Here is a 24,541-nt window from a genome sequence, read left to right as displayed (position 1 = left end):
CAACAAGGAATGATAAAAGAAAGTGCTTGTTCCTGGACAACTTGAAGGACGATATTAGTGCATTGCTCTGAAAGACCTATTGCCAAACAACCCTCAAACCAGACCTCCAACAGAAAAAGCAAGTTTTTTCTTGAGGTCTAAACCCACGGATGTGAAAATGTCACTTTCTGTTTTCTTGCTTTGGTAAGAGGTCTACTTCAGCTAAAAATATCTACAAGCCTCTTTTGTCATTGCCAAAAATGGTCTGGTAAGCCTCTACCATGGATATGGAGGTTAGTTTTTTCAACTTGAGAGAGACTCGGTTTCAGCAGATCAATGTATTGAAGTGCCTTGGAGAAAGTCCTGAGTCATATTTTGACCATGTCAAGATTATAAACTCCCCTTCAAGTCTCAGACAAATCATCATATATCATTGAGACAAAGTTCTTCATGAAAAAACTACACAAATCAGTGTATTCCCAGATCTCCTGATCAGTTGTATGTTAATCCTAGACACAACTTTCTTTTTAGTACATCTTGTAATTCCCAATGTGCGACAAAAAAATATGTTAACATGTCATATGAAAATAATTTAATAATGGGAAAAAGCTATGTGCAGGGATGAATATATTTTATATTGGTTTCAAAATTACAGTGAGAGCCTGGAAACTATCTGTATGCTGTCTATGACAGAAATACGGTCCAACTAAAGCAAAGAGGCCTTTTTTTTTGGCAAAGGAACTATTATCTATCGAAAAAAAAATTTACCAATTTGTTTGTTAGTTAGAGATAAAATTAATGTTGAAGTTGTCATAAATTGTTCCCAGTTTCCTGTGATACTATTAAGAGGAGGTATTGCCATGCATATCCAATTTCAGGTAACTAGACAGAGTTTTCAGGAAAAGTTCCTGTCTGACATGAGACTGAGTTTAGGTAATTTAGGAGGAAACACAGCTTCAGACGAGTAACCTCTAGTTCCTATTATTTCTCATCAAGCAGTTGGAAAATATTATAAAAATAATAAAGTGCCTTCTAGAAGAAGATTGCTGAATCAGACTGTGATGTGAGATGGGAACAGTAAAACTGCAGAACAGAACTAATGAATCATGAGTTATCACCTGTTGACAATTTTCAGCAGGAATCTAAAGATAGGAATGCCTGCCATGTTAGAAACTTACAGTGCAATTGATGGGGAACTGCAACTATACAGAAGGACAAAAAAAGCTGTATGAAAACCCAGCATGATGTGATCCTGGAGGTGCCACAATTTCACGTGAATTGTGCTATGTCTGGCCATGATAGGATATATTGTTTTCAGACAGCAAGTATTTAATCCCCTCTGTGGTCATGACTCTCTTCTTTAAATTGTGACTTCTCCAGAGGTGAAGGTATAACCAGAAAAATGGAGATGGGGATGGAAATAAGGATGTTGAGCTAATTGCTTTGTCTGAGACTGTCTCAGGCAGGCAACAATCCTGGCAGGATAAATGTGAGCTGGGAGATGAGGCAAGTAGAGCCAAGGTACGTCCTGCTGCCTAAACAACATCCTGATGTCTTAGGGGAAACGTGCAGGTTTTTCTGATGGTGTTGGACACCTCAGAGATTAACTGAACACTTCTTGACATTCTACATTGTTCTATGTTGCTCTATGTTATTATGTAGACATTCTGAACTATGTTAATGTTGATAGAAACTGCTGTTATTTCGGGTGGTAGGAAGGAAGCTGCGGGTAGGAGGTCTCAGAAGAGGCAGTGAGAAGGGACCGCTGCTCCATTGTGCTGGGCAGAGAGCTAAAATTACAGACCACAGATCAGTTTGACCTGTGCCATCCCGTGAAGCAGACCCTGCCAGGCTCTCTGGCACTGAGTAGCTATTGAATGACACAACAATAACCTTGTTTTTGGATATTTTTAAAGCTTAGGCTCACTGTTGTTGCTATATAATCAGTGAGTGACTCAGGCCACAGACGCCTGCGTAAGAGCCCTGCAGCTTGTCCTACAGGTCACAGGGTCAATCCCACTCTTGTTCCTATTTAGTGCCCGAAACATCACATGAGTAACCGGAGACTCTGTGTGCTCAGGGAGTGGGATCCCATCCTCAAAATTAGATGCTTTGTTGGGAATGTTTTTTTGTGCTGGGACAGGCTGTGGCTGGATGACTTTACCCTACAATCACTTACTGCTGTATGAATGGCCCTACTGATAAAGCTTTTGTGTTTGTGTGCTTGCTAACTTCAAAGGATGCTATTGCCTATATGAATCGAGATCAGATTTCAGGAGCTGCATTAAAATCCAGTAAGGGCCAGATGGCTGACTGTTTGAAGAAGAACTTTCATGTTTAGGTTTTAAAAAGGAAAAAAAAAATAAACCACCTCAAACCCACAAACTAATAGCAATGTTAGAACGACATTTTTGTTTCAACCATTGCTCTCTTTTTTGTATCCTGCTCACTTCTTAAATAAGTGGTAATTCATACTCCTGAAACTTTTCTCAGCCCCAAATTAAAATCCTTGAAGCATTCTGTTTTTTTCTTCCTATATATCATGTTTTCTCAGCATCGTCCTTGGGTGGTACTATTTGTGGTTCAGTGAGGACACAGCTATCCTCTACATGCTGGCAGAAAGAAAACCCAATGAAACAAACAACCAACAAATCTTGTCTGGCAGTTTTACTTAGTAAGCTAAATGAACACAGCTGAATAGACAATGGTATATTGTTGCTGTGAGCATAGATCCCAGGAGCAGGACTGACATCCCCACCAGCTCTATCACCAGAACCCAGAGACTCCCTCCCATTTCTCGCCTGCCCTTCCCCCTCTCCCTGCCACCTTTCAAGCTTTCAAAAACTCACAGAATCCTTTGGGTTGGAAGGAACCTGCAAAGCCTGGCATTGAATGTTTTCTACCACCTCTCTGGGCTAACTTTTCCAGTATTTTACCACTATATTGTTTTACCATTATTATTTAAGAGCATGTGTGAAGGCATACTGCACTTTTCACTTGCACAAAACACTTACCAGGGTATATGTTCATTTGAGAAACTCATAAAATAAGGTTAGGTGGTTAGGAAATCTGGAACAGGCAGCCAAGTGAGGTGATGAACTGAAAGGGAAGGATTTTAGTCACTTGAGTACCACCTGGGCGAGACAGTGATGTTGCGGTTATGAATGTCAGGGACATACGTTTTACAGAAATAGGGTGTTTGGTATTTGGGGCTGGGCATACTTCTAGGGAAAATCAAAATGGAATGGAACCTAATAGGTTTCTACAGAAACTTCAAAAGTTTGCAATAGAAATGAAATTTATTTTTAGTGTTTCATTTTAAAGAATTTTATAGACAGCTATAGCTAGATTATAGAGAAAATTGTTTAATTCTACATCTTGTTAAAAAGTCTTCTGGATTTCTCCAGAGGATCAAGGAAGCAAAGGGGAGAGATATTAGAAAGACACTCCTGTGATGATTCCTGGCTAGATGTAAGACTTTTCACATTTTTACTGCTTGTTAGTTACAGATGGGTGAATAGTCCACAGGAAGTAATTGAGCAGATTCTATTATTTTCTGCACATGGAATTAGCCATGAGAAAACTCTGATTTCCTTTACCACCCCTTAAACTAATTTTTGAGATCTTTTTATCAGTTCCTATACACGTAAAATACACACTGTTCTAGAAAAGTAAGGCCATTCTTCATAAGATTGTTGTAATAATAAAGTTCAACAATGACTACGGGTTATACAGGTGTGATAGAGGGACAGAAATGTACTTTGCTGCTGCCAAATACAGCTCATCTCATGTTAATTGCCAGTTTTCCTCAATAGTTCAAATTACTAGGTCTTTTCCCTGGAGAAACTTTAGCGAAGCTACTTTATCTTTTGATGTACTTGGATCTGAGTGTATCTCCAACTGGAAAAAAACAAACAAACATTCCAAAGAATGTGTTCAGACTTGTGCATTTTAAAATCAAAATCACATGCAAAGCTTTGGATAAAACATATTGGTTTTGCAATGTGGTGTAATTTTGTTCACATTTGCATTTCAAAAGGCTATAATGGGGAAAGTCTAACTCAACTGTTGGTGAAATTTATAATAAATCAGAGACTTGAACATATCCCGCAGTGCTCAGTTACAAAAACTGACTTTGCGCTATTTGGCTGGTCTGTTGATATTTGTATTGCCACAAAATTGCAGACTCAGCATCATCCAGCATGCTGCTGCCGACCACAAGTTTTGAACTACTGTAATGACCTTGCTCAACAAACACATTTGTTATTTTTGACACAGAGGCAATTTACCAACCAGTCTGTATACTCTTTGGTTGACATTCCCAGAAGTTATCGTGTATTTGGAGGGTTGCTTAATGTATAGCTAGTAGTTATTTTTGAACTGAACAGAACATTTTGTGACACTTCTATTGACTTTTTTAACCCATAAATGAACCATGGAAAATTATACCTGCTTCTTGCTATGGGGTTAGAAACATGATCTTTTGTGGATGTTTATATGGGGGTCTCTGATAGGAATCTCTCTACACTGTATCAAATCAAAACAGAGCTTGGCACATGGCACATAGTCCTGTGATTTACAGGCTGAAACAAGTTTCAGTTCCAGACTCCCTAGTAACTCAGGCTTTCAGCTGGAAATACTGTCTCTGTATCTCTGAAGTTGGGAACTTTCCCTGAGGTGATGTCTCCTTGGTAAAGAAATAATAAAGGAGCAGGGAAGGGGGAGAGGGGGTTGCATTGTACCTAATTAGGTCAGCTAAAGTTCCGTAAACCTGTTAGATCCTCAGCAATTCTTTGGTGTTTCCAGCATGCACGTGCTTCAGCCTACCTGCAAGAATAGCTGTGCTTCTTAACTGGCATGCACACTCAACATCCTGTAACTTTTAGAGTGGAAGGTTGACTACAGTATATTAAAGAGAAGAATGTAGGTTTCATGTGTCAGGTTATAATGCCACGTGCAAACACATACATGAAATTGCTCCTGAATGGTGGTTGAACAATTCCTCTCAGAACTAGGAGCTGAATGAACTGGCTTCCCTGTGTCTCTCAGTTACTGAGAGCTCTTCAGGGCCCATTTTTATTTTCTGTTGCTTTTTCCTCCCCACCACTGTGTTGTCAAAGGTATTTTGACATTTCATTTAAAAATAATCAGAGAAATATTGTGTACTGTACTTGTGGGTGTACCTTAAAACAACCACTGCAAACTCTGCTGGAGTGCCTCCACCCTCAGGAGTGCTTGCCTGCTATTTTGCTGGGGGTTCCCATTGCTGTGGCAGGGGGTACCCCAGCCTTGATGTGTCTCCCCCTTGACCTCTGCAGTTCAAAGACTGACTTTCTAACTTAAACCATATGTGTGAGGCTCATAGCATGTCTGCTTGTGCCTGAGGACTCCTATGCAGATCATGGCACATGCAGGAGCACATACATAAGAAATTAAAAGTATTCTATAGGCTTTGACCAGCATCGCAGATCCAAATACATATTAACTTCTACCAGTTTTGCTGCAGTTCCAATCCCATACATGCACAGACTTAGATTTTGATGTTGTCAGGTGTTGCCCAGTGTTCACTGGTGGTCACTGGTTTGTGTCCCAATATGGACTGGGTAGCAACACCATGGCCATACTTATCAGAGTACCATGCCTGCTGCTTTATCAGAGCTCTTTTCTTGGTGTCTATGTTCTTACCGTTGCCAGTATACAACCCATAAATATCTCTTTTCAAAGTGTACCTTAGCTTCCCTGAGATACAGCTTAGGGGTTTAAGTTTGTATAAGCTAAACATTCTGAGTGCCAAACATCAGCCAGCTCAGCTATAGAATTAGTCAAAGGGAGACCAGATAATTTTTTATTTTGAGAAAGGGATATTTACAAGTCCTCTCACCTCTCAGATAATAATTCTGCAGCGCTTTTGCACCTAGTTTTGAAAATAACTTCTTGCCTTTTGAACAATGACTTTGTCTGGAAAAACTCAACCTCATAGGCAGCTGTTTGTCATAGGTACAAGCACCTGAAAAAAAAGAGATTTTAACAGAAAGCAGGTTTGCAGCTGCACAGTGTGGTGGTTTGGTTTTGTTTGTTTGTTTGTTTTGTTTTTTTTCTACTCAGGCAATGATTACCACAGTATCCATCTGGTGTGGAAACATACAGTGTCACGTTCATAGGTGAGCTTAAACTAGGACAGGTCATATTTTTTCCGTCAACCTAAATACCACAAAGTGAGCCCTACAAATCATGACTGAAGCAAGTGTGTACACTAATCTGCTGCAGCTGAAGGCCCAACATCCCCAAATTATGAGATTTCTATGTGTTCTTACGTGTTCATCAGCCTGGCGCTGAAGCTTTTCCTTTATCGGGCAGCAGGGGGAAGGTGGTAGAGAAACAGAAGGCAATGCCACCAAAGCCAGTGATTTCTCATTCGAGAAGGTGATCCTAGCTGGGGGATGTGTCTGGTTTCTGGTCTTTGTACACACTAAGTGTTGTAAATGGAAGAGAAAGGAGGATGGAGTCTGGACAATATCTGTGGGCTGCAAGGCGGTATTTTTACTCAGAAGATGAGTCTTGTAGGAGTTTCTGCAGGCCTGTTGAGCATCAAGGGAGTTTGAGATATCAGAACGAGTCGAATCTCAGCTCCAGCTGTATTTCTTAAGTTTCATGGTAGATCAGTATTTATCAGAATTAAAATAATATGAAACTGCAACAGAGATACAGTGCAAGCAAACAAGAAACAAAGAACAACCGTACTTATTGTAAAGCGAGAACCGCATTGCTTTAATGGCTTTTCACTGAAAATCTTTGGCCTTAGGAGTGGTTCTGCAAACTGTGAATATTGGCCTAAGTGGAATGCTTGGCCGTTACAAGAAAACATATAACAAGCTGAGTACACAGAGAACCTGACTCTCATCATTAAATGACACAGCTGGCTTATGTTCACACTAATGCTTTTCCTGTGGAATTTTCTCTCTGCATCACTTGAAGCCCTCACCATCCTGTGTTGCCCCTTTCCATTTAGTGCTTGGTCTGTGTTTTCAGTGGAACTGAACTTAATGTGCTTGCTCTGTTTTGGTTACGCCTAGAGGTGGGCACAACCAGTTTTGGATTCACCGCATTTTAAATCAAGCATTTCACCCTGCTTTGTGCAAACCCCAACCCCCTCTGACCACAGAAAATGTTTTAACTTTTTTTTTCCCTGTGTGTGTGAGCTTTCACCCACTGCTCTACTTCCTGATTTCAGCCAAAACATTGAGGGGAAGACATCAAAAGGAGATGGCAAATGCAAAGCAGTAATTTCATAAAAGGGGCCAACGGGCATGAAAAGCAGAACCTTTGCTGACTTCCCACATATGCACTTGACCTTGAAATGCTGAATGTTTCTTCCTTATTTCAAAGGCTGGATTTCTTTATTTTTCTTCCTTTTCCTCAGTAAAAACAATTTCATCTGAACTCTTTGCTAAGAAGTCAAAAATGTAACCAGCATCCTAAACTTTGCACAACTCTGTAGATCTTTGCAGCAACTGTTGTCACAATTAAGTTCAATTAAAGAAAGTGGATTCCAATTAGAGAAATCCTGTTTACTGTAGTAGGATAGAACTGTGAACAAAGCCCTTACAAACTGTGCTGCAAGCTTTCATCAACGAGCCATGGTAATGAGCAATCTTGTTTGCAAGAATGCTATGCAATGACACTTGATGTTTTCAACACATCAATATGTAAATGTTTGTCAGGAACTAATAAAGTCCAAGAACAATCCAACAGTGTTCAGGAAAATCACTCCTAACTCCTAACAGGACTCAGTGAGAGACCCCAGGGGTTTTGCAGCATAGAACCCTGCATTTCAGCAGAAGTTTCTTGTTCATTTTTGGGCATCATGACCAGTCATACGTTTTCTGAAGATTCACCCTTCATCCACCCAAAAATATGAAATTCCTATCTGCTGTCAAGTAGTCTGCAAGCTGCACAGTATTTACTTTTTTCATTTCCTTTCAGTATCTGACAAATGATGGAAATGTTTATTACAAATACAGGAGAGTACATCTTAGTCAATATTACTATAACTTCGGGATCTATTCTTTTGAGATCTGTCCCTGGGATTTCCACACAGCACTTGATCTGCATTTACACACATTGCATGTGTGTGCTGAATATTCATTGTTTAACCAGTAGAATAAGGAGACAAGAACTAAGGTAGTTTTTGGTGACACTGAAAATATTCCTTTTGCAGTGCTTTCCAATAGTTCCTTCTGAAGCTTTTAATGGAAAAGGTTGTCAAGTATAGGGAGAGCCTTCCCAGGGAAGTGGTTGAGACACCATCTCTGGAGGTGTTTAAAAAAATGCATAGATGTGGTGCTTGGGGACATAGTATAGTGGTGGACTTGGCAATGATAGGTTAACAGTTGGACTTGGTGTTGTTAAATGTATTTTCCAACCTAAAGAATTCTATGATTCTATGGTTCTACAATAGATTCTCAATAGTTTGTAACAGTTCTTCTCAAAGGACAAGTGTACTACTCTTGACACCTACTGTTGAAGTTGTAAGAACAGTTTTCTGGTGGAAGGTACTCACTTGTATGAGACTAAATCATGTTTGTGGGAAACAGATCATTTAGTGTATGATGTCTTAAATTAAGATACTGGGTTTGCACACAAAAGCCAGGTCTCTTTTAATTTGCTTTACAAATTACTGTTTTTTTCTGCACTGCATATATATATGTATATAAAGAGCTCACTACATTTTTGAGTTATTGTATTGGTATGTTGAACAGATAAATATTTCCATTAATTTGAGTAGGATCTTACCTTTAAAAGATACATAGTTGCCAGGTCAATCATAAATAAATCTTGTGGGTATCCTGGAAAGTGGATGCTTCTACTGTTTTGTTAGTGTTTTTCTCAGAAATGTTTTACCCAAACTGATGAGACCATCTTCTTGCTGTCCTGAAAGGAACTTTAAAAAATATGTTTTATATTTCAATCCATGTGTGAATTGAGCCTTTATATGGGGGATCTCACTAACATATAGTACTCCTTGTTGACTATACAGCTGTCAGCAGCCAGTAGATAATTTTATTTGATTTTTCTCCTAATTTTGCTTCAACTGCTTTTTCGTGGTAACTAAGCTAAGCCAAATGCATTTGAAAAAAAAGCAGGTCAAAGTGAGGATCAATGAGTCACATTCATAATGTGTGTCTGCAGTTTCAATCAAACCGATTTGTGTTATCTATAAATCTCATATCCATATTTAAAAAAAAATCAAACCAAAACAAAAGTTTCTGGTATCTACTGAGTTAAGTTCAAAGGTGTTTTCCACTTGATACAGCACAGGAACCAGAGCAGAGGTCTTTCATTTTCTGAGTGCCCCAAGCACTGTTAAAAGTAATCCTTCTCTTACTCTTAGGATCAGTAAACATTTAATGAGCCCGTACAAAGGTCAGTGAGTCTGAGAGGAAAGAGGAAGAACATCACATGTGATGGCTTGATCCTTAGGACAGTATCCTGTCTTGATTTTTAGGATAGTATTCCAGTAGTAAAAAAGATAGGTTCAAATCCTCTCCAGCAGATGCAAGAGTAGAAGTGTTTCACCTGGGCCTAGGGAAATGTTCTACTCCTCAGCTATGTAACTCTGCCCCAGACTTACGTCTAGTCCAAAACCATGATATGCATTGGTTCCAGCTTCATACTTTACACTAAAAATTGCTTTCTTTCTAAAATTAAATCTCTGGATGATCTGTGCATTGCATCTGTTTTTTCAGGTATTAACAGTATTGAGCTGTTAACAATGGAAAATTTTGATTGCTCTGTCACTTCCTTTAAAGGACAGGATTAAACTCAGGATCAAAACTAAATTTGCCATCTACAGGAAAGTGTCTGCACACATGGCAGATATATAGGCTCCCTCTACTCAGTGAAGCCAGAAGAGACTAGAAAGTGATTTTTCCCAGCCTAAGACAGACCTAAGGCTCAATTTGGATGCCTAACTATAGTTTTGGAGATTTTGGAGATATAGCAGGGAATCCCACCCAACCTTCATCTGCTGACCTTGAAAGACACGTCTCAAACAGCTGAACTGAGCTCCCCTGGCTTGTGATCTGAGTAGCAATTCAGCTTTGCTGGTTCTGTTGTCTGCAGACTTGATCAAGTTGCCTACACACACAGGCAGCTGGTACATTGGAGGTGCCCTGAGACAGCCTGCTGGAGCTTCAGAAAGAGATGGAACTCCTACAGGTTCTGTGCCACATCTGCCAGCCTGTGTGGATGTCTTAGATGTCTTAGCACGTGTGTGAGCACCTGCCTTGATTATTGTGATGCTCCATTACTTAGAGGATTAACAGACATCTGCAGACTAAAATATTGGGGTCTTCATGTCAGACTGTACTTTTGGGTCCCTATCTCACTACATTTAGGATAATCTATTTTGATGAAGAACCAGACTCATTAGTTAAGCCAAGTTCTCAGCTGTCTTGTGTCATTGATATACAGAATAGGTGGGGTTTAGTATTGGATATGGCTGAAACGGCAAATATTGCCTGTGCATAAGAGAGTGGCAGGGGGTTAAGCACAGACTCCCTTATGTGTGACTGGGATGCTTTCTTCGATTACCATGATCCTTCTTCTTTGCTGAGGAAGAACTTTGATGACCTGGCAGTTTTTATTTGTGCTGGACAAATCAGCTTAGTACTTTGCATCATAAACAGGGCACTTGCCATCCTTGAACCTAACTGAATGCCAAAGACACAGTTTGTTTACCCTCCTTAAAACAAACATAGGTATAGAACCTTGGCTTTAGTTTATTCTACCTAAGCTTTTAAAATTTCTTTGGATGGCATTTCTCAGGGGTATTTAAATGCAGAATTGTGTGTATGTATTTCTGCATCAAAAATTTAAGGGTCAAGAGAGAGAATCTCTTAAATCATCTTTTAAATGTGCTATAAGATCATGTGTGTTTTAAAGCGCACAGATTTATGCTTTAGAGTAACCTGTAAATGGAGATATTACTTGACAATCTTATTTATCCAGTAGACTCTACTGCTATGTATAGCAAAACGGTGGAGGGTAAATTCTCCTATCCGAATTCTGTCAATTTAGTCCTTTTCATTATGTTTTTTTCCTCCATACTGAGAAACAATTTGCATTAAAAAAAAAATCTCCTGGCTAATGAAATTGCTTTTATATCTATGTATATTAGGAATACTTTATAATATGTTATCTTCTATTATGAAACCACACAGACTTCCAAAGTACTGATAATATGCTAAGATGAACACCATGATGGAAGATGTTAAATATGGTTGTTAGACAGCTACACACAGAACTGCCTGTATATATGTATTGCTTTAGAAAAAGACAGACTAAATAGAGGATGAGAAGTGTCAATGACTTTACATCATGTTCTGAAATCAGTTAGACATGAAATGAGGAAGACAATTGTCTGTGAATTTGTGAACCAGACTGCTTAAAGATCATGAAGTAGATTATTTCAGTAACTTGGCAATTTACATTAAAAGAAGCAATAGAAGTAAACACCTGATTATAAATTGTTTTCTATTTTGCATTGTAAGAAATTGGTTGAATTAGCTTTTCATTATTAAAAGCTATCATGTTGTGATGTAAATAGGAGGTTTTCCTAGAGTGCTCTAAGACACATTTTCAAAAATCTCTTACAAAAATGTAGAAGGATTTGTTTTGTCCTTCTTCCTACTTTCTGAAAATGGTATAGCTCTTCCTACAAGTAACATTCTATTGTTGAGAGGTTTTTGTTGCTGTTTGCCTTTTTTTTTTTTTTTTTTTCCATTTTTCACACCCGTTGAGTAATGAACTCTTGTCCAGAATTCAGGAAATTATTCTCCTGGAACTGGAGCTGTTTGCCTCTTAGATGAATTTCTAGAGTTTATTTGTAAGGAGGCAGATCAAGAAAAGAGAAAATGAGCTGTGTTCAATGTTATACGTGATACCAAGTTGTCCCTTGACTTTGACTTTACCCACATCATACTACTGTGTCCTAACAATCCACTACTTTTCATCACCACTTCAAAGTACTTTTTTTTTTTTGTTAATGATTCATTTCAAACCCTGGTTACTAGCTTCTGCACATATTTCAAATCATTGTATCACTATATGCCATTTCTCTTTCAATTTCTGCTCTCGCCTGTGTCCTTCCTGGGTCATCTTTGTATTTCACAGTGATAATGCAAATAGTGGTCCTGTTACACATGGTCATAGAAGAAATAATAATTGTGTCTGAAACTTCAGACAAAGCTTGTCTGATGGTAAGTGTGTCCTTGTCTGAAGGGCAAATGCAAACATTCCTACACCTTCAGCTGCATTCACTGAGGAATCTATTATAGATTATTTTTGTACATTGTACATTATTTTTAAACTAAAGACATATATGTTCAAGCAACAGTGCTGTTCTGAGATGTTACTTGCAAGCTCTGGAGCAACTTCTCAGACTTCTCTGGCGTGGTGTTTGCGCTGCCCTGGCTGAGGTGTATCCCTGTTGCTCGGCCATGTCACTTCCTAGTGGGTCACATCTATGAACAATGAGATGAGTCTTCTAGCAGGTGGGCAATGAGGGGCGTCTGCCTATATATTACTCTGTTTGTGTAAGCTAACTGGCTTATACTTAACAACTGGCAGACTGATTCCAGGTCAATAGTAAAAGGCTGCTTCCTTGTTCTCACACCCCAGGGCAGTCAACACACACAGATCTGCACAATTCTCCCTGAAGTCTCAACACAGAGCTGGGAAACACTGCCTGTACTGAGGAGGAGCAGATTGTCACTGTTTGTTGTCTAGCTGGTGTCATTCACATCCCTATTACTCAGTGTAGGAGCAGCATAACATTTGTCATTGTAAATAGATGTCCAGAGCAAATAAATCAGTTGTAAGACTTTTGCTGGCTTCACTCTGCTTGCTCCACTTCCTTTACATGGTCTCTTTATCCTTTGCTAAGTCCGATCAGTCTGTGCTGGATCTTGTAAGTGGGTTTGATACAGGAGCTGAGGCAGCAGTTCTACCAGGAAGTCCCAGAGCTTATTCTTCCATTTAATCTACGACTCAGAGCACCAGAGATTAAGGTTGAGCAAGGCAGCAGGGAGACTTTTCAGACGTTTTTCCCGCTCTGTCCCTCATGGCCATTGTCATACTGACTGTCATTCCCCACTTGTTGATGGGAACAGACTTTAGCAGGACCTATTGCATTTGGACAAAGTAAAGGCTTTAAACTAAAAGAGGGTAGATTAAGACTAGCTATAAAGAAGAATTTTTTTGCAATGAGGGTGGTAAAACTCTGGCACAGGTTGCCCAGAGAGAGGTGGTAGATGCCCCATCCCTGGAAACATTCCAGGCCAGGCTGGATGGGGCTCTGAGCAACCTGATCTAGTTGAAGATATCCCTGCTCATTGCAGGGGTGTTGGACTAGATAATCTTTGCAGGTCCTTTCCAACCCAAACCATTCTATGATCTATGATTCTTGGGGCCGAGCCAGGCTGTGACAGGGACAAGCCAAGTCACGGAGCAGGAGAACAGCTCAGGCTGGGAGGAAAGACCTGGGATGGTATCGGTCTGGATAGGTAAATTTTTTTCCTTCTGGAACAGGGGCTTTGGCTTCCAGACATTTTGGCTCTCTCCCCACCAAGTTACATCTTCCCAGGTGCTCTAGAGTAACAAGTCGTTCATGGGAAGGAATGTGTTACTGCACAAATTGCATCTGCCCTTCTGGGTACTGCAAGGCTCTGCACAGTGACTGAGCTATGCCAGGGTAAATATTGGTAAGAAAACGAGGTGAACAGCTTTAGGATGCTGGCAACAAGGAGTCGAAAGTGTACGGTAGAGTGGGAGAAGACATCGGTTGTGCTGACATGTATTCAAAGTTGTTGGGGGAAATAGAGCTGGAGTTGTCATTTGGGTATCCGGAGATATAAAATCAAAAGATGGTGGTGGGGAGCTGACGAAGTTGAGGTAAAAGGATACATGGCTATGAATCAGGAAGCGTCAAAGGTATTTCCTGGAACAAAATGACTTTGTTTTAAGTCTTCTTGCTGCCTGCATCATCCGTGTCCCTATGAAGAAGAATACAGCACTTCTTGTGAAGCATTGATGAAGAGGTCCAGGCTGATTCACGGAACCTATAACGCACTGCATTTTGAAAAGATTTCACACCTTCACCATCACTAGAAAGATGTGAGCCATGTTGACCCTTCACTTCAGCCACAGAAAAGCAGGTTAGTGTTGTAGAAATCTCCATTTTATGTTGTGTACTAAAGAATTCATATTCAGAAGATAATTGAAAAGGTCATATCTATGTATGGAAAACAGAGACTGTTTTTTCCAACCCAGAAATAATCAAGCAGAAAGGAGAGGACTAAACAAAACCCCCCAAACTAAATTCTCCTCTCTCTGATCTTTCCAAAAACACTATACTTTTGGTAGTCAAGGAGGAGATGCAGACAGCTAATGAAAATTACTGAAGCTGGAATAACACAGAGCAAGAAAATCATTACCAGTGAACGCTACTAAAGAAGGTATTTTCTATGGGATATTATTGGGTACCTATTGAGCATCTACAATTCCAGAACATTAATATGAAGTGCTTTCTTGTGCCCCCTAGACCCTCAAATCCATAAAGCTTGGAGGTTATTTCACTGTCTGTCTCATGTAGATTTTTAGTTCTTCCATGAAGATTTGCTGCCAGATGGAAGTATGGGACTGAAGGGAATGGGAGATTGAATTTCTAACTTTGCTAGAAATCTCATTAAAAACAGCTAACAAACTGTCATTTTCTTCTACTATTTAATCAAGAAGGTATCTAATTACTCTCTCTACAGACTGATATTTTAATTATTTTAGTTCAGATAAAGTAGTACGCTGTACTTTTATTGCACTAGTCCAATTAGCAAAATAACAAAACATCAAGACAGCTTTGTCTATTTTTTCCCAGTTCAGGCTGTATCAATTACTCTTGAATCTCAAACAGTGGGTCGGGGTTCTAGGTGGGAAGCTGTCAGTTTGGTTTCTTCTGTTGGCCTGGTTGTCTTTCCAGAAGGGATTGCCACTAATTTTAGAGGCAATTCTCTGAATAATCCAATTCTACAATACAAATAGAGATGGAAAGAATACAAACTCCAGCTTTCACATTTCTTCTGGTTCTTGGTAGCTGTGACCCTCCTTACTCATGCTGATAGTTTCTTAAGGCACTCAAGGAGTTACCGTATGTAAAATGTGTTTGCGTGGCATGTATAGCAACATTCACTAATGTGAGGCAGTGTTTTTTTTTTTTCAGAAACAGGAAATCAACTCAAGTGGGACTGATTCCAAACACCGACCAGTTTTGTCCTACCTCCAATTTTGCCTTGACCTTTCCTGACTAATGTAAAAGGAGGCTAGCTACGTGGAGAGGTATTTTTTTTCAGTGTTTATACTGTAAGAGTCATGCTGACTCAAACAGAACCTGGCTTGTGCTCTTCCAGTGAGCCACATAATAGATCCTTTCAGAGGAGCAGTGGAGGTAGGGTGGAAGGTCATTGACTCTCAGGCTCTGTACAGAGCCACTGCCAAGAGGATGCAGACGAAAGGTGGTGTGAATTCATACAAGTCAAAACCACCTGATCACAAGACACAAGAGGGCAGCTCAAAAACAGGAAGAAGCCACAAGGTTCTGGGACTTCCTACAGAAAGCCATAGGTGTACAGACAAACAAACGCACACTCCACTTGCCACATTTTTATTTATGTATTATTTTTTTTTATTTTTAAGAAAGGCACTTTTTTTTATTTTCCTCCCCATGAGCATTTTGCCATCAAATTGGATCAGTTTGGGGATAAAATAGATCTATGGACGGTATTTTGTCAGTCTCTTTAGCTGTTCCTCTCTGCACTTTTGAATCCCTTCTCCAAAGTGCTTAATATCAACATAACTTGTAACTTTTATGAGAACTGCTGGAGATACTGTGTCATCTCATCTGGGTGAATGATTTCATTGTCACACCTATGACAGCGCCTAAGATCAAGAGAATACTAAATGCTTTGAGCCTTGTCCTAGCTTGGGCTGCCAGGTTCTGTCTCTGTGTGACCAGTGGTTGAAGACATGATACCCAAGTTAGGAACCTACTGTAGATGGTCTGCTTGCCTACAGGCCACAACCACCTTTCCACTGTGACTGTGATCTGGCTTCCCCAGACAGCAGGGAATGTACTTACTTATCTCTCACTTCACTTTTGACACTGTGGTAGGCAGGATAACTCAGTCAGCCATCACAGTGAGATTTATTTCGCCCAATATTAGTCATCTAAAAATTGGGAGACCAGTGTAAGCAGGTCATCCAGGCTCCTCCTCTGTTCCAGCCAACTTGATTCATAACAGGCCCCTTAGGTCTTGGAATGGATGAATCAGACCACCCCTCTGTCTCCCCATGGGTAGGCGAGGGTGATGAGATAGCAAGTTTTCACAAGATGTCTCAAATCCTGAGGTTTTTTAGGCAAAGTGAAGGTGGATCTACTCTGCTTTGCCCTGCTCTGGTGCCCTCCAGTTTCTGTGTGGTTGCTGTTCCCTCTGCTTTCAAACTCCTTGCTTTTGGAGAGAGCTAATGCTGTGAGAGATGACAATGTCTTCAACAAGGCTGTGCTTCTGTAACAGATGTAAGGCCAGCAGGACTATTCACATGCATTAGGTAACATGTACAGCACACTGGGTATGTGATTTGTTAGTGTTAATCTGCATCTGCTTCTTTTTATTGCTGCTTGGGGGCATATTTGTACAAAGAATGGCCATTTCAGCAAAGCCTACATGCTCCCTAAATGCAGATCTGAAGTCCTGCCAAGCATCTGTGGATGGGAAGAAGTCAGTATTGTGAATATCATGTCCCTTCCTCTCATTTTAATTTGTATTAAATTAGTGATATTACTGTAGTGCCTAGAGGCTGCAAATTAGGTTTAGGGCCTCATTCTGCTGTGTCCTGTGCAGGCACATCAGATGACACTGGCTCTGCCTTAGCGAGCCTATAATTTTGTAAACAGGCCATCCAAATATGCTTACAAGACCCATCTGATTTGGGGGGAAAGGATGGGATGAAGGAACATCAAGGTGGATTTGGTTTGCTATTTGTAGCATGATGAGGAGCAAGTGGCTATATTGCACTGGACAGAGCCAACGAGAGCAAGCAAAAGGTCTGGACAAACTGCTGGCTGCTTACCTGTAGCACTGCCTGTACCCAACAAAGGGCAAACCTTCACTCTGTAAGGCTGGGAGCACCTGCAAGTCCAGAAGCAAGTGCTGTACCTTCCGTAGGGTGAAAGTCACCCCAGCCCTCCCACAAACAGGCCTTCTGCTATGGCCTGCATGCCCTGTGCTGGAACCTGCTCTCTGAGCAAAAGGAAAGGGACATGCTCCTACTTACACTGGTGTGATAAATATTACCCACCTAATCTGTTAAAACTGAAGAGACAACATTAAATTGTACAACTTATTCAAAAGCAGTACTCTCGTTATTTTTGCTAAAACCAGTTTCTTTTTGAAGTAATTGTCTCAGTGAGACTCAAAAGAAGATTAAAAAAAATGTTGCACTTTTTAATATTGGGAACACACTGTTCAGTGATAATTCTCTCATCTTTCATTTATCACAAACATTTCCATTTGCAAGAATGCAGTATTTCTTTCTTCCCCACCCCACCTCCTTACTATGCCCTGTAGTGTAATGGATGATGTCTATTATATGATACATTGTTTATCACAGACCAATATATTATGCCTTCTTTTAAACAAGAGATCTGAAGCCGACATTGAGAAGGTGCATGGCATGTAATTTCCCTAACTTTCAAGAATCTATTTTTTTTTCTCATAATCAATTCTGATAATGTTTTGCAAGCCCAGACAAAGTTGTTCCTTTCTCTCCCCCTTTTTTTTTGTATGTGTGCTTTGTTTTGGTTTTCCCTTGGGTACTCACTGGACTAGCACTCTTACTGATTCTGACATTGATACTGACCTAAAAAAGTATTTACTCCAAGCTGTGCCTGGAAATAAACCACTTCTATATTGAAAAGATAATGTGGATTTTGCAAACAAATGTAGACAAGAGAGGACAGATAACATTTCAGGCCTACCACTTTGACAGCATCCCTTTGATGTGCCAAGCCTTTCTAACTGCAAATGGATTTCCATCCCAGCTCTGTGAGGAGCAGAGTGAGGAGGCTGAGCAGCATGAAGCGAGTGCCAGGCTGGCACAAATATTAGGTGTCGCCTTTTAGCCGTTCTGTGAACCTGCAGCGATCCCTGTGAAATGGAAACCAAAGATTTCAGCCCTCCTGGTGTAAGCAGCGAGCTTGAACTCTCTCTGAACTCAGCGTGTGTTGAAGTCAGGAATAGTTCAAAGGGAAAGAATGAAGATATTGATAAAGACAAAAACTGTACAGCTTCATGTCCTGGGTAATGGTGCCGTGCTGGCACAAATGGATCTGAAAGCTGTTGCAGCATGAAAGGGAAACATTACATATATGATTAGGGTTTTTCCTGACGCTTCTCTGGTGAAAGCTGTTGCTACCTTGCTAGTGCCACAGGCCAGACAGCCAGACATATCGTAAAACCAAACAAAACACTGTCAATAAGTAAGGGTAGCAAGAACCCCGATTCCTGAAGTTCTAGTGTTGTTTTTATTTTTTTCTATCAGGTTCTGGCAAGAGCTGTGGAAAGAAGGAGCCTGCGAGATGCCTGTGTTTGCTCCCACTGGAGACAAATGGCTCTCCTGATAATGTTATCTCTGGGGACTGACCTTAAACTGGCAAGTTCACTCCATTTAACATATCTGCTGGGTTAAAAAGCAGTTTGAGCATGATCCCAGGATATGTCAGGTGCCTGGGACAGTCTCTTGACGTCAGTGGGGGCGGGAGGGTTTCCGTGTCCCGAATGTGTGTGGGAAGAACAACTGCAGTGTTTATCCAGAACATGCCCATTGGCAGCACCACTGGGAAACTGCTGCCGAGTCTCTCCAAGGCAGAGAAAAAAAACAGGTACTTTGAACTCCAATAAGGAAATTACCCTTTCAAAGATCCCTTTCTTAATTTAGAATTTAGCTTTTCTCTGCCCCTGTCCTGGCCTCATTAGAGTAGGTTTTTTGGTGGTGAACAGTGGTGTGAAGCTGGAACCCGAATGGTGACTCCCGCTCCCTTTCTGCTGTGAAGCTTTTTAATACATTACAGTGATGTTTCTCAGGAAAAAAAGGCAAACAAAGAAATTGATGTGTATGTTTTGACAAGGGAAATCAGGAAAGAATAAACATTTTCTAACTGCTATTTTTTGCCATGTGCATAAATATTTATAATTGAACCCTGCATCCAGGAGCTGTTCACATGATCAAATAACTAGCTATAAATGCAATATAGCAGACTATGTAAAAACGCTTTTGGTGAAGGGTTGTGTGCCTTCCATTCTCCTCTCAACCTAACTTGTAGCGAATGCTCCTCACTCCTGCCAAGAAAGATGACAGTTTCTCTGAATCAGGAATGTTCATTTCATTTTAGGGGTTATACGTGTTCTGCTGGCCCATCTACTGCCTCAAAAGCAATAAAACGCCAATCAGAAAGAAGTATTTGTCATTAAGTAAATGGTAATACAGTGATTTGAATTTGGATATTTAAAATGAATCATATAACTTTATTTCATTAAATGAAAGAGTTTGCCCAGCAACTGTCTTTGCATAAGAATTCACATTTACCATCACTTTTATTTTTTCGCCTTCTTGTCTGCGAAAATTTAATTCAGAAGTGTAACTTTCTGACAAAGAGTTTTGCAACTGTGTCTGCCCTGGCTTCTATTTTGGATGCTAACTTGTACAGAATAAAGGACACTAAAGAAAACTACTTGTCTTTTTTATTTTTTTTTTTTTTTTCATTTCTGTGGCAGATTGAAATCCTGGCATGAACTTTGAGGGTATAATGACCCTTTAGGTCTAGGTTTGTTTTACCTACTCTTAGCCATATAAAAGCCAGGCATTTGGGCTCAGCTAGCCTTCTGTGCTCTGTGTAGAGAGGGCAGTCCCAGTGGGGAATTCAAGCAAACTTACTTGGAAAACTGGGTTGGGCCGGGGCTAGGCCTTAAGTTTTTGATAAGTGATGTTCCATGAAACAAACCCAATCCAGGTTTAGGAGCAATGTGAGTGCAAGGGCTATGGCCATGTCCTGCACTGCTTGCCAGCTTGGAAGGTGCCAGGAGGAGGGGGTCTGAGTCCACCCTGACAGCAATAGCACAGCCTCTGTGCAAGGGAATCTTCAGTTTTCCTCTTGGCACAGTTTTCTAACACCTCCGTGTTGTCAAAACAAACAAATTAAAGGCCAGGGTCTGTGCATGAAAAAAGTAACTGTACAAATGCAATAAAGATAAGCTCCCGATTAGGATGAAAGACAAGGTTGAAAAGATTATGGTCATAGTGCAATAGACAGGTTATGTGTATGTTTTTCTTATGCATCTTGGAGATTTTATCAAATGGTGATACATCATATTAGAGCTGATCTCAGATGTGTTGTAGGTCGAATGAACATTGCACATTTCTAAAACTTCTTTGGCATGATTCACCTCCCAGTGAAAAAACAATCCTTCTTGACTTCCATGGAAGCAGAATCCAGTCCTTCCCAATCTTAGAAAAAAAGAGGTGTAAACAGGTGTGCTTATCCAATTACTCCTGTAATTATGGGATGGGCATTCAGAACCTAATGAACACAAGGGCAGTCAGCAGGGGTTTCATAATTGACTGTAATGGTGGGTGGTTGGGATTCTTGCTCTGGCCTTCCCCAATGCATGGTAACTACTGCCATGGGAAACCACTTTGTTTCACTGAATTTCACCCCTCTGCTGGTAAACAGTAGTTTGAAAGACCACCAAGAATAGCAATACTTGGCAGTGGTAGAGCTTTGCGGGGATGAAGGGGGGTGGTCAGACTTTTGGTTGACTGAAAACATGATAGCATCTTTCTAGCGTAATCTTCTTCCCAGAAATGTATCAAGCTGATTGGTGTTGACAAATGACCAGTTCACAAAGCATCTCACCCCACTACCTTCTGCCACTTTCTGTGAGGAATAACACAACTCAGAAATGGTGGGGAGAGGAAAGGGGAGGGAGAAGTGAGTGTGAGGAGACCAGTCTCTGAAACAGTATCTGTTTCTAAAGGGCATTTCTGAGAACTTTTGGGTTGGGAATTTTTAATTTTTCTGGTTGATTATTCATTTCCCTCCACCTGGACCAAAAAAAGGGAAAAAAAAAAGCATTGTAAGGATCTCTGGGAGGGTGAATAGCAGGACAGCTCTTACTGAACTCCAGAGCATTTGCCCCTGCCTCCCCCAGCTGGAGAGCCCAACAGCTGTCTTCATAAATACTGTCACTCAGGATTTGAATAGTTTTACATAATCTGGACTGGAGTGGGGAATCCAAGCTTTTTGCTGGTCAAGTGGCAGGTGGGGAATTTAAGCTTTTATAATAGGTCCACAATTGCTGCTCCCACAGGGATTTTCTTTTACTGCCTATTGATTTATTATAAGCTCCAAAGTAAAGACCCCAGGATTAAAGTGGGGGTGGAGGGTGATATATTCTGAAGGTCAGAGGGGTAAAGATGTAGAGGAAATCTGGGCCTATCCTGCTGCTGTGGCAGTGGCCCAGACGGGTGGCCTGTGTGCCCTGTTTGTGACCCCTGTGCTGAGGAGGAGAAGCATTTAGACTGCTGGGTCACCAGTTGACATGAGAAAAGGAGAACCTGCTATTTTAGTTGTGTGATTTTGGTTTTAATTCTCTTTTTCTTTTTTGATATAGAAATACTTGCCTAGATCCTTGTGTTTTCTCATCTCTGACCATAGTCCATGCTTTAGCCATGACTGTGTCACCTGAGAGCTGATTTTTCCAGGACAGCCCAGATGCTCTCTGCTGGTGTGAACTGCTGTGGCTTCCCTGATATCCCACAGACTTGCATTTATTTAGCCCGGCTGAGGGCCTAGCACATACCTAGTGGCAATGTCTGAGATAAATCACGATTTAGGACATGTAGATCTAAGAGAACTTCAAAGGAAGCATAGAGCACATTGTTTTTTAATTATACAGAGGCAGTGTAGAGCAGGATTTTCTGAATAATAGCTCACTGGTAGCCATGAAAACTATACCAGCCTTAAGCAAATATGGTAAACTAAACAGAACTGGGATAAAAGCAAAAAAACCCTCATTCTCTTGCTTACGCTTAGCTGACCATCCCTGCTGTTTGCATTTGCTGTGACATCAACCTTCAGGTGGGGGCATGTTTACACGTTGAAGCTAATGAAGCTTGATTGCAGCAGGCCTGCCCGTCAGCCTCCCTCTTCCTCAGCAGTGCGCTGGTTCCAGCCAGAACGCGCCGGGGCTCTGCCTGCTCCACCGCCCCGACGCCAACGCCAAGGTGATGAACTGCTTTTACACAAAGCAAACTTTCATTCACTGGGAACAGGTGCAAAGTGTCCCTTTGTGTGAACAGCTGGGAAAGCAGTAACCCTTCCCCTGCCTGCACTTACTTCGCTTAGGGCTCAGGCTGCTGGAGGAATAAAGTTGGAAGATTTCGAGCAATGCTTTCTATGTCTGCCTGCTTGCCATGGAAAAATTTTGCCTTTGACTTATGACACTAAACAGCTTTTTTGTCTTTCTTTGTCTTTGGTGTGCACAGAGCTGCTTAATAATAAAAGCTGATTTTAGATTTTGCTACATATAGCTGTCATTTTTCTGGATCTTACTTTGCCTTGCAAAGGAGCTGCATTTACGTTCTGATATCTGTTGCTGGGGCTCAGTCAGTAGCTCTGGGTACGGGTGGCCTTTCCGTGGCTAATCACAGAACTCATTTGGCCATGTCCTCTGTGAAACTCTGGAGTTCAGCAGAGTATTAGCTATTGTTTTCTTATCCTAATGGTAAGAGATACTAATAACAAAATCCTCACTGGTGTTAAGCATGTAGCTATGTACTTAAGACAGTACAGTAGTAGCTGGCCTTCATTAAAGGAACCAAAGGTGAAAGGCACCCAAGATCACATACATCTCAGTGGGGGGTGTAATTTAGTAATAGTAATACAGTTAAAACTCAAGGCAGATCCTTACATTTATTTGACAAAAATATTTTTCTTATATTAAACTCAAGGTAAGAGTGTTTTATTGTATCAGATTCCTTGCACTTCAGAAAATTGCAGACAATGTATTTTTATTTCCATAAATAGGAAATGAGGAAAAATAATGCCAAGGTAATGCTAAGCACATCAAAAACTAATGCAAAATTACCTACTCTAGGGGGACAAGTTATGGGATTTAGTAGCAGAGCAGTCAGTAAATTACTGGTTTTGAAAGTAACCATCTATAACCATTTTGCTTGATAGTTATAAAATGGCTATGTGTATTCAGCAGGAATTTCATAGCATCTTTAAAATCTAAAGAATCCCCTAAGTTAGCTGAAATGACTTATTGAAAGCTAACATAAGTGCCAAGCAATTGGTTATATGACAGAAATTTAAAATTAATGAAGTCTAGTAGGTTTAGAGAATTATTCACTGCTCTCACTGCTGCAGCATTCTTTCTTACAAAATACTTTGCCTAATACATAACAGAAAGACAGATACATGTGTCAGCATAATATCTCACGTCAGACTGGGAAATTATTAACATCAAAAAGATGGTTATTATGACTTGGTGTATTTCTGAGAGTATATCAGAGTCAGATGTAAACAATGACTGCAATTTGGGAGACAAAATATTGATCTATTTTGATCATTCTTGGACAGCATGAGGAGCCTTGACATTTTTGCTGTATGAGGAGTATGTCCCACAAACACCCATTGTTTTTGTTAGGTCAGGGCTGTCTCAAACAAAGTCCTTCTGAGAAGATGGGGAATTTTACATGAGTTCAGATGAACTAATTACTGCATGTTCTATCTTGGTGCTCTGTTGAAACATACTTTCCGTACTTCACACCGCCTCTCATGGATTAAATCCTGCCTTTAGGTTAGATCAGTATTTCCTTCATCTTTTCCTCTCCCTTTCTACTCAGCAGCAACCACTGCCCTTCACCTTTTCTAACAGGCTAGGTAGTAGGAATGATTTGATGGTTTGTGCTGGGGTGTCACAGGTACAGGAAGAGGCATGCAGCTGTGTTTGCTGCATGTGCAAGTTGTTTCTTGCTCGCTGGCATGAAAAAGTAAGGCTGGATGTAAGTGCCCTGTGGACCGTGGTCCAGGCTCTTAGCTGCAAGCTGGAACACACCAACTTCCAGATGAGCAGGTGAGAAGGCAGGACTGAAGCTTTTTGTCTCCCAGTCCAGCACGACAAAACCAGAGTAACCCGCAGTGAGATTGAAAGACAGTAAATCAAAAGGATACGCTTTTTTTCTGAAATCTGTAAGTAAATACTGGCTGGCAGAGGGTGTCACAGAGGAGTTTAGCAAGAAATAAGTAAAAAAAAGAAATAGCAATAATTTTCAGAATTATTATAATTATCACAAAAAAAAAATTAGAGAGAATTTTATATCTCGTACTGTCAGAGTCAGTCAGCCTCTGACTAGTGGAAATGAGGGCGACATGGAGGATGTGCACTTC

At 40.6% G+C, this 24,541-nt stretch overlaps 2 long non-coding RNA genes across 2 annotated transcripts in view; both read left to right on the top strand.

Annotated features, from left to right (window-relative positions):
- The window catches only part of LOC110363192 (uncharacterized), a 124,895-nt gene that overhangs the window by 55,562 nt on the left and 44,792 nt on the right, over window positions 1–24,541 (top strand). The gene's annotated exons all lie outside the window — the stretch shown is intronic.
- LOC135576505 (uncharacterized) lies at window positions 12,291–22,083 on the top strand. The gene is made up of 3 exons (XR_010468300.1): window positions 12,291–14,195; window positions 15,254–15,369; window positions 18,631–22,083. It is a non-coding gene; the product is annotated as an uncharacterized LOC135576505 (long non-coding RNA).

The sequence above is a fragment of the Columba livia genome, chromosome 1, assembly GCF_036013475.1.
Source record: "Columba livia isolate bColLiv1 breed racing homer chromosome 1, bColLiv1.pat.W.v2, whole genome shotgun sequence".
Taxonomy (NCBI): Eukaryota; Metazoa; Chordata; class Aves; order Columbiformes; family Columbidae; genus Columba; species Columba livia.
This window is presented reverse-complemented; position numbering and strand designations above follow the sequence as displayed.